We start from the raw sequence: 11,356 nt of genomic DNA on the forward strand, positions 1-11,356 counted from the left end.
TTTGGATACTGGAAATGAGAATACTAACATCTGCCAGGAAATGAGAAGAATAACATCTGCTAGGAAATGAAGATAATACCTGCCCTTCTTTCCTAATAAACTTGTTTGCCAGATCAACAAAAATTTCAACAAGATAATAGAATAAAAATATTTCGGTAATGATAAAATTATATATAAAAGGGATTATTATTATTAAAGTTAGTGGAAGACTGGATGAAATCACTTCCTTTCTCAAAAATTGTCCATTTATTTATTCATCTAGTCATTGTTGTCTATCTTTTAAATCCCTGGCACTCTTCTAGATCCCTGGCACTCTTGTAGATACTAAGGCTACAATGATGAACAAGGGTTTTTATTTCCCTAGAGAAGGAACTAGTTAACTACTGCCTGTAGAATTAAGTATCACTTCTTAGCATTGCATTCTTTTTTTTTAATTGGCCACACTACGCGGCATGTGAGATCTTTATTTTTTTAATTCATTTTTATTTATTTACTTATTTATTTTTGGCTGTGTTCGGTCTTCATTGCTGCGTGTGAGCTTTCTCTAGTTGCAGTGAGCGGGGGCTACTCTTTGTTGCAGTGCGTGGGCTTCTCTTTGTGGTGGCTTCTCTTGTTGTGGAGCACGGGCTCTAGGTGCGTGGGCTTCAGTAGTTGTGGCACGTGGTCTCAGTAGTTGTGGCTCGCGAGCTCTAGAGCACAGGCTCAGTAGTTGTGGTGCATGGGCTTAGTTGCTCTGCGGTATGTGGGATCTTCCAGGATCAGGGGTCGAACCCGTGTCCCCTGCATTGGCAGGCGGGTTCTTAACCACTGCGCCACCAGGGAAGCCCCAGTATGTGGGATCTTAGTTCCCCGACCAGGGAATCGAACCCTTGCCCCCTGCAGTGGAAGCACGGCGTCTTAACCACCGGACTGCCAGGGAAGTCCCCAGCATGGCATTCTTAATCTGGTACTCAAATGACCCATTTTATCTCCCATTTCCTTACGTAAACTATACTCAGAGCAGCCACATGAGACCATTTATTATTCCTCAAACATACGGTTCTCTTTCACCCTCTTTGCCTTTATGCTTTTATGTCCATCCAGAATCCATTATTCATTCATCGAATAAACATGTACTGGACTCTTTCCTTGTGTTGTGTTTTATGCTGGGACATGTCAGGAACTTTTTTTTGACTGCATAGGGTGTTTATTTGCAGCACGCGGGTTCTTCACTGAGGCACAGGGGCTTCTCTCTAGTTGTGGCTTGGGGTTTTTCCTCTTTTCTAGTTGTGGTGCATGGGCTCTAGAGCTCGTGGGCTCTGTAATTTGCAGCACACGGGACTCTCTAGTTGAGGTGCGGGCAAGCTCTGTAGTTATGGCGCAGGGCTTAGTTGCCCTGCAGCATGTGGGATGTTAGTTCCCCAACCAGGGATTGAACCTGCGTCCCCTGCATTGCAGGACAGATTCTTTACCACTGGACCACTAGGGAAGTCCCAGGAACATGTTGATAAATAAGATATAAAGTTTGCCCTCAAAGATCTTAGCCTGGGAGGGGAGAAACATCTTTCCCCCTTTCACCTACTGAAATCCTTCTCTTCCTTCAAGGCCCAGGTGAATCTATGGCCTCTGTGTAGCTTTCCCAGATCCTTTCCCTCAGTACATGGCTTATAATTACTTTGTATCCTTTTCATTCCTATTGTGTGAAATTAAACTGTTTTGTATGCCTCTCCTTCTAGATTATGAGCTCCTTTCAGGGATCATGTTTTACCCATTTCTGCATTCTGAGAGCAGTTAACACGATGCTTTACATCAAATAGGCCCCAGCAACAGCTGTTTGAATTGGAAGAAGAATAAGTTACAGAAGCCTACACCTCAGACCTGGCAGGAGGCATAAAATCAAAACACACATTGTTTTGCATTTTGTTTTTATTTATATTTATTTATTATTTTTAAATTGGAGTATAGTTGATTTACAATGCTGTGTTAGTTGCTGGTATACAGCAAAGTGATTCAGTTATATATATATATGTATATATGTATAATGGAAAAGAATATGAAAAAGAATGTAAATATATATGTTCTTTTTCATATTCTTTTCCATTATATGTTATTACAAGATATTGAATATAGTTCCCTGTGCTATATGCTAGGACGTTGCTGTTTATCTATTTTATACATAGTAGTTTGTATCTGCTAAACCCAAACTCCTAATTTATCCCTCTCCCCCCTCCCCACCCCGCTTCTCCATAAGTTTGTTTTCTATGTCTGTGAGTCTGTTTCTGTTTTGTAGATAAGTTCATTTGTGTCATATTTTAGATTCCACATAAAAGTGATATTGCGTGATATTTGTATTTCTCTGTCTGACTTACTTAGTATGATAACCTCTAGGTACATCCATGTTGCTGCAAATGGCATTATTTCATTCTTTTTTTATGGCTGAGTAGTATTCGTGTGTATACCACAGCTTCCTTTTTTATATAAATTTATTTATTTTATTTTATTTATTTTATTTTTGGCTGCGTTGCATCTTTGTTGCTGCACGCAGGCTTTTCTCTGGTTACAACAAGTGGGGGCTACTCTTCCTTGCGGTGCGCGGGCTCTAGGCGCGCAGGCTTCAGTAGTTTTGGCTCGCGGGCTCTAGAGTGCAGGCTCAGTAGTTGTGGTGCACGGGCTTAGTTGCTCCACGGCATGTGGGATCTTCCCGGACCAGGTCTTGGACCCGTGTCCCCTGCATTGGCAGGTGGATTCTTAACCACTGCACCACCAGCGAAGCCCTACCACATCTTCTTTATCCATTCATCTGTAAATGGACATTTAGGTTGCTTCCATGTCTTGTCTATTGTGAATAGTGCTATGAGTATTGGGTTGCATATACCTTTTCGAGTTAGGTTTTCTCTGGATATATGCCCAGGAGTGGGATTGCTGGATCATATGGAATTCTATTTTTAGTTTTTTAAGGAACCTCCATACTGTTTTCCATAGTGGCTGCACCAATTTATATTCCCACCAACATTGTAGGAGTGTTCCCTTTTCTCCACACCCTCGCCAGCCTTTATTATTTGTAGACTTTTTTGTGTGTGTGTGTGCAGTGCGCGGGCTTCTCACTGTTGTGGCCTCTCCCGTTGCCGAGCACAGGCTCCGGACGCGCAGGCTCAACGGCCATGGCTCACGGACCCAGCCCCTCCGCGGCATGTGGGATCTTCCCAGTCCGGGGCACGAACCCGTGTCCCCTGCATCGGCAGGCAGACTCTCAACCACTGCGCCACCAGGGAAGCCCATTTGTAGACTTTTTAATGATGGCCATTCTGCTGAGTGTGAGGTGATACCTCATCGTAGTTTTGATTTGCATTTCTCTGATAATTATTAGCGAAGTTGAGCATCTTTTCATGTGCCCACTGGCCACCTGTATGTCTTCTTTGGAGAAATGTTTATTCTGTCCCTTTTTTGATTGGGTTGTTTGTTATTTTGTTGTTATTGAGTTGTGTGAGCTGTTTGTATATTTTGGAAACTAAGTCCTTGTCGGTCACACATTTTGCAGATATTTTCTCCCAGTCTGTAGGTTGTCTTTTCGTTTGTTTATGGTTTCCTTTGCTGTCTTTTCATTTGTTTATGGTTTCCTAAGCAAAAACTTATAAGTTTGATTAGGTCCCATTTGTTTAGTTTCACTTTTATTTCAGTTGCTTTGGGAGACTGACCTAAGAAAACGTTGCTATGACTTAGGTCAGAGAATGTTTGCCTATGTTCTCTTACAGAAGTTTTAAGGTATCCTGTCTTATATTTAAGTGTTTAAGCCATTTTGAGTTTATTTTTGTGTATGGTGTGAAGGAGTATTCTAACTTCATTGATTTGCATGTGGCTGTCCAGCTTTCCCAACACCACTTACTGAAGAAACTGCCTTTTCTCCATTGTATCTTCTTGCCTGCTTTGGCAAAGATTAGTTGACCATAGGTGAGTGGGTTTATTTCTGGGCTCTCTATTCTGTTCCATTGATCCATAAAAACATACATATTGAACTGAATTAAAAGGATGGGGAAAAAAAAAAAGGATGGGGAAGACAGTAAGCCAAGCTACCCAGAAGGAGGCTTTTAGAATACGTTAGGGAGTCACTTGTTTACATTTATTCCAGATTTGTTTACTTCTTGTGAAAACTCAAATTTGGCCTCCAGTAGTCTGGCTATTGGCAGGTAGGCATAAGCCAAACATTCTGCAGTTGTCTGGGAAGAATAATGGGACTTCTAGAACTCTTAAATTTGCCCAAAGGCCAGCTGTCTGGACTTAGGAACTTAGAATCCTAGTTATCAGAGCTGGAAAGTATCTTAGAAAGTATAAGCTCCCTTTCAGAGAGGCACTGACTTAGCCAAGGTCACACGGCTATGAACAAATATTCACATGTGTAAGCATAGGCAATGAACCTTCCATTCATTCTCTACTCCATGTAGAACCTTCTAGAAATGAGGATCATATCGTCTCCGTAGAAGGTCAGAGTTACTGATCCCATTGTTTTTCTGACGCTTTACCTCTCCTTCTTCGGAATGTGAATAAGAACTTTAAGAAAATCCCTGCAAGTAATCCCATTACTTCTACAGCTTATGACTCCCACCACCTTTCACAGCATGGTGTAGCAGCATTAACTCAGGGTCAAAAGTCAGAAGTTCCAAGTTCTAGTGCTAGTTCCTACACCAGATAACTGTGGAACCTTGGACAAGCAGCTTAGTCTCTCCCAGATTCAATTTTACCATCAGGTCAAGAATATATGATGTAGGGCTTCCCTGGTGGCCCAGTGGTTAAAAATCCGCCTGCCAATGCAGGGGACATGGGTTCGAGCCCTGATCTGGGAAGATTCCATATGCTGCAGAGCTACTAAGCCCATGAACCACAGCTACTGAGCCTGCACTCTAGAGCCCGTGAGCCACAACTACTGAGCCCACGTCTGGGAAGATCCCACATGCCGTGGAGCAACTAAGCTCGTGAGCCACAACTACTGAGCCCACGTGCCACAACTACTGAAGCCCGTGGGCCTAGAGCCCGTGCTCCACAACAAGAGAAGCCACCGCAATGAGAAGCCTGCGCACTGCAACAAAGAGTAGCCCCCATTTGCAGCAACTAGAGAAAACCCGCGAGTAGCAATGAAGACCCAATGCAGCCAAAAATAAATAATAAATAAAATAAATACATATATACATAAAATTCTAAAAAAAAATAAATAAAGTTGAAATGACTCCTTGATCCATGGGCTACAGAATGGCTGTTGTGTCAGCAGGCATGAAAATAACATTAATCTCAATTAAAAAAAAGAAAGAGTCAACAAGCAGAGTATATTAAAAAAAAATGACATTAATCTCACTGTCCATCTCCATCAGAGCTCTTGGGTGACCAGGTGCATTAATGAGCAGTAATATTTTGAAAGGAGTCTTTTTTTTTTCCTGAGCAATAGGTCTTAACAGTGGGCTTGAAATATTCAGTAAACCTCGTTGTAAACAGATATGCTGTCATCCAGGCTTTGTTGTTCCATTATAGAGCACAGGCAGAGTAGGTTTAGCATAATTCATAAGGGCCCTTGGATTTTCAGGATGGTAAATGACTATGTCTTCGATTTAAAATTACCAGGTGAGGGCTTCCCTGGTGGCGCAGTGGTTGAGAGTCCGCCAGCCGATGCAGGGGACACAGGTTCGTGCCCCGGTCCGGGAAGATCTCACATGCCACGGAGCGGCTGGGCCCGTGAGCCATGGCCACTGAGCCTGTGCGTCTGGAGCCTGTGCTCCGCAACGGGAGAGGCCAAAACAGTGAGAGGCCCGCGTACTGCAAAAAAAAAACAACAACAAAACCCCCCCCAAAAAACCAAACAAACAAAAATAAATACATAAATAAAATTACCAGGTGCATTAGGCCCTAACGAGAGTCAGCCTGTCTTTTGAAGCTTTAAAGCCAAGCATTGACTTCTCCTCTCTAGCTATGACAGCCCTAGAAGGCATCTTCCAATATAAAGTTGTATCATCTAACATGGAAAATCTGTTGTTTAGTGTAGCCACCTTCATTAATTGTCTTAGCTACATCTTCTGGATAACTTGCTGCAGCTTCTACATCAGCACTGGTAGTTTTACTTGCACTTTTATGTTGCAGAGATGGCGTCCCTCCTCAACCTCATGAACTAACATTTGCTAGCTTCAAACTTTTCTTCTGTAGTTCCTCACCTCTCTCAGCCTTCATAGAATTGAAGATAGTTAGGGATTTACTCTGGATGAGGCTTTGGCTCAAGGGAACATTGTGGCTGGTTTGATCATCTCTCCAGAACAAACTTTCTCCATATCAGCAATAAGGCTGTTTCACTTCCTTATCATTCATGTGCTACTGGAGTAGTGCTTTTAATTTCCTTCAAGAACTTTTCCTTTGTATTCACAACTTAGCTAACTGTTTGGTACAAGAGGTCTAGCTCTCAGCCTATTTTGGCTTTCAATATGCTTTCCTCACTAAGCTTGATAATTTCTAGGTTTTGATTTAAAGTGAGAGACATGCAACTTTTACTTTCACTTGAACAGTTAGAAGTGTTAGAACACTTAGAATCCACTGTAGGATTATTATTGGCCTAATTTCAATGTTATTGTGTCTCAGGGAATAGGGAGGCCCAAGGAGAGGGTGTGAGACAGAGGAACAGTCAGTTGGTGGAGCATTCAGAACACACACAACATTTAGTAAGTTCGCCATCTTATATGAATACAGTTCATGAAGTCCACAAACAATTACAATAGTAACATCAAAGATCACTGATCACAGATTACCATAATAGATGTAATAATAATGAAAAAGTTGAAATACTGTGAGAAGTACCAAAATGAGACACAGAGACAGGAGGTAAGCAAACGCCATTGGAAAAATGGCTCTGATAGACTTGATCAATGCAGGGTTGCCACAAACCTTCAGTTTGTAAAAACTGCAATATCTGTGAGGTGCAATAAAGCAAAACACAATAAAACAAGGTACACCTGTATTGAGATATAATTCACATACCATAAAATCCATCCATTTAAAGTATGCAGTTCAATGTTTTAACTATATTGTGCATCCATGATCACAGTCTAAGTTTAGGATATTTTCATCACCCCCAAAATAACCCTGTGTCCTTTAGCAGTCACTTTCTATCACCACCTCCTCCTCCCAGCACTAGGCACCACTAATCTACTTTCTATATCTATGGATTTCCTATTCTGGACATTTCATGTAAATGGAATCATACAAGATGTGGTTCTTTGTGACTGGCTTCTTTCATTTATTGTAATGTTTTAAAGGCTCATTCATGTTGTAGCATGTGTCAATACTTCATTCATTTTTATGCTTGCAGAGTATTCTATTGTAGAAATATACCACAGTTTGTTTATCCATTCATCAACTGATAGGTATTTGGATTGTTTCCACCCTTTGGCTGTTATGAATAGCGCTGCTATGAACATTCATGTACAAGTATCTGTGTAGACATGTTTTCAGTTCTCTTGAGTACATACCAGGAATGGAATTGCTGAGTCAATTGGTAAATCTGCGTTTAACTTTTTGGGAACTGTCAAATGTTTTCCGAAGTGGCTGTACCGTTTTACATTTCCACCAGCAATATCATAGGGTTCCACTTTCTCCACGACCTCACCAACACTTGTTTATTGTCTATCGTTTTTAATTTTAGCCATTTTTGATGGTGTGAAGTGGTATCTCATTATAGTCTTGATTTACATTTCCTTAATGACTAATGGTGTTGAGCCTCTTTTCATGTGCTTTTGACTACTGGTATATATTCTTTAATAAATGCCTATTCAAATCCTTTGCCTATTTTTAAATTGGGTTATCTGTCTTTTTATTTTTGTGTTGTAAGAACTTTTTATATATTCTCAGTACTAGATCCTTATGAGATATATGATTTCCAAATATGTTCTTCTATTCTGTGGGATATGTTTTCACTTTGATAGTTTCCTGTGAAGCACCAAAGTATTTTATTTTGAAGAATTGCAATTTATCTATTTTTTTTCTTTTGTTGCTTGTACTTTTTTATCATATCTAAGAAACCATTGCCTAATCTAAGGGCAGTATTTACACTTATGTTTTCTTCTAAGAGTTTTATGACTTTAGATCTTATATTTAGTACTTTGATCCATTTTGTGTTAATTTGTGTTTAGAGCGTGAGGTTGGGATCCCAACTTCATTCTTTTGCATGTTGATATACAGTTGTCCCAGCACCATTTGTTGAAAAAATTATTCCTTCTCCATTGAATTACTTTAGCAAATTGTAGGAAATCAATTGACCACAACATAAGGGTTTATTTCTGGAGTCTCAGTCTTTTTCCACTGATCTATATATCTCTTGTTATGCCAGTTAAACACTGTGTTGATGATTGTAGCTTTGTAGTCAGTTTTTAAGTCAAGAAGTGTGAGTCCTCAACTTTTTTCAAGATATTCTTGGGAGCTATTTTGGGTCCCTTGCACTTCCATATGAATTTTAATAGGGACTGCATTGAATCTGTAGATTAATATTGCTGCCTTAACATATTAAATCTCTGACCAAGGAATGCAGGATTTGTTAATTTATTTAGGCCTTCTTTAATTTCTTTCAATAAGGATTTGTAGTTTTCAGTGTGTAGATCTTAAGCTCCTTTTGTTAAATTTATTCTCAAGTATTTTATTCTTTTTCATGCTATTATAAATAGATTTCTCTTCTTAATTTCATTATTGGATGGTTTATTGCTAGTGCATAGAAATACAAATGTTTTTTATCAATATTTTATTTTTTTAAATATTATTTTATTTTATATTGGGGTATATTTGATTTACAATGTTGTGTTAGTTTTGGGTGTACAGAAAAATGATTTAGTTATACATATACATAGTATCTATTCTTTTTCAGATTCTTTTCCCTACAATTGTTTTTTTTTTTTTTTTTGCGGTACGCGGGCCTCTCACTGTTGTGGCCTCTCCCGTTGCGGAGCACAGGCTCCGGACGTGCAGGCTAAGCGGCCATGGCTCACGGGCCCAGCTGCTCTGCGGCATGTGGGATCTTCCCAGACCAGGCCAGGGCACGAACCCGTGTCCCCTGCATCAGCAGGCGGACTCTCAACCACTGCGCCACCAGGGAAGCCCCCCTACAATTGGTTTTTATATATTGATCTTGTATCCTGCAACATTGCTAAACTTGTTTATTAGCTCTAATTGTTGTTTTAGTACATTCTTTAGGATTTTCCTTATATAAAATCATGTAATTTCTGAATAGATATACTTTTATTTATTCCCTTCTAATACAGGTGCCTTTTATCTTGCCTGATTTTACTCTTGCCTGATTGCTCAGGCTAGAACCTCAAGTACAATGTTGAAAAAAAGTAGGGAGAGCAGAAATTCTTGTCTTGTTTCTGATTTTAGGGAAAAGGTTAAGTATGGTGTAAGCTGTGGGTTTTTCTGTAGATAACATTTATCAGGTTGAATAAGTTCCCTTCTGTTTCTAGTTTGTTGAGTGTTTTTATCATACAGGGTATGGGATTATAACAAATGCTTTTTCTGCATCTATTGAGATGATCATGTTGATTTTGTCCTTTATTTTATTGATATGGTGTATTACACTGAGTGATTTTTATATATTGAGCCAAGTGTGCATCCCTGGTATAAATCTCCCTTGTTCACGGTATATCATCCTTTTTATATGTTGTTGGATTCAATTTGTTAGAATTTGTTGAGGATTTTCGTGTCTATAAGATATTTGTAGTTGTCTTATAATCTATCTATATGGTTTTGGTCTCAGATTAATACTGGCCTCATAGAATGACCTGGAGAGTGTTCCCTTTTCTGTTTTTCGGAAGAGTTTATCAAGGATTAATGTTAATTCTTCTTTAAATGTGGTGGAATTCACCAGTGAATTAATTTGGGCCTGGGCTTTTCTTTGTGGGAAGTTAAAAATTACTAATTCAACATCTTTACTTGTTATAAGTCTATTTAGATTTTCGATTTCTTCTTAGTCTGTGTTAATTGTTTGTGTTTCTCTAGGAATTTGTCAGTTTCATCAATGTTGTCTGATTTGTTGGCATACAGTTGTTTGTAGTATTCCTTATAATCATTTTTATTTCTGTAATGATATTTGTAATTTGATCTTCTCTCCTTTTTTCTTGATAAGTCTAGCTAAAGTTTTGTCAGATTTGTTTATCTTGGGCTTCCCTGGTGGCGCAGTGGTTGAGAGTCCGCCTGCCGATGCAGGGGACATGGGTTCGTGCCCCGGTCTGGGAGGATCCCACATGCCGCAGAGCGGCTGGGCCCGTGAGCCATGCCTGCTCCGCAGCGGGAGAGGCCACAACAGTGAGAGGCCCACGTACCATAAAAAAATAAATAAATAAAATTTAAAAAAATAAAATATGCTTTTAAAATTGGTAAATCTAAAGCACAGTTGGGTGAAGAGAAGTGGTAGGGAAAAAAAATTGAAAAGTAAGATGGGGCCAGATTTTACAAGGCCTTGACAGTCATTTTGCAGATTCTGAATTTAGCTCAATAAATACGGGAAATTTGAAAAACAGAACAATGACATGATCAGAACTCTATATTTTTATTGCCATGTAGAGGATTAGAGAAATTAGAGACCAGGAGAAAAATGAGGAAGAGCTATTGCCATGGTCCAGTCAAAAGACTGATAGACTTTCTCAATTTGGAGACAGACAGAGAGAGAGATTGTCAATCACAGGTTGGGCCTTCTGGAAGCAGATGCCAAGACAGGGTTTGAGGTGCAAGATATTATTAACTAGGGGGAGGAAGCAGGATGGAATAGAGGAAGAAATCAGACTGTAGTGTAGATCCAACAAAGACCCAGCCAACCTGGTGAGGAGCTCTGGAATGAACACAGCTCATCAGAAATACAGTGGGTCAGAATGGCTGAAACTGTATACCCCCTGCTTCGTTCAGGCACTGGATGAAGACAGCCCCAGGATGAGCATGACCTTGTGCAGGACTGTTCTCTGTGGGTGAGGCAGACCCTGAAGGAACTGAAGCAGCTAGAGGCTATCTGCTGACTATACTTCCTGTAGCTGAATAGCACGTCTTTCCTTTTGAAGGCAGAACTGGGTGGTACACCTCTGTGCCTACCAGAGAGAAAGAGATGAATTATGACATCTTGAACAAAAGCAATAGAGTGGAAAGGAGGGAGACGATTCTACAGATATTGTATTTTATAGGTTGGGATAAAAAGGGAGTAAATAAAGGTTAACAGTGAGGTCTCTATATTGATATGATTTGATGGTAATTCTGTTTAACTGAGAGTAAACAGAATAGGGAGACCAGGTTTGGGGAGACAGATATGGCATTTCATTTTGAACATGTTGACTCTGAAATGTCTGCAAAATATTAAGGTACAGATGATTTTCAAGAAGCA

This window comes from Aethalodelphis obliquidens, unplaced genomic scaffold (assembly GCF_003676395.1).
Source record: "Aethalodelphis obliquidens isolate GAN/ISIS:26980383/991018 unplaced genomic scaffold, ASM367639v1 scaffold42, whole genome shotgun sequence".
Classification (NCBI taxonomy): Eukaryota; Metazoa; Chordata; class Mammalia; order Artiodactyla; family Delphinidae; genus Aethalodelphis; species Aethalodelphis obliquidens.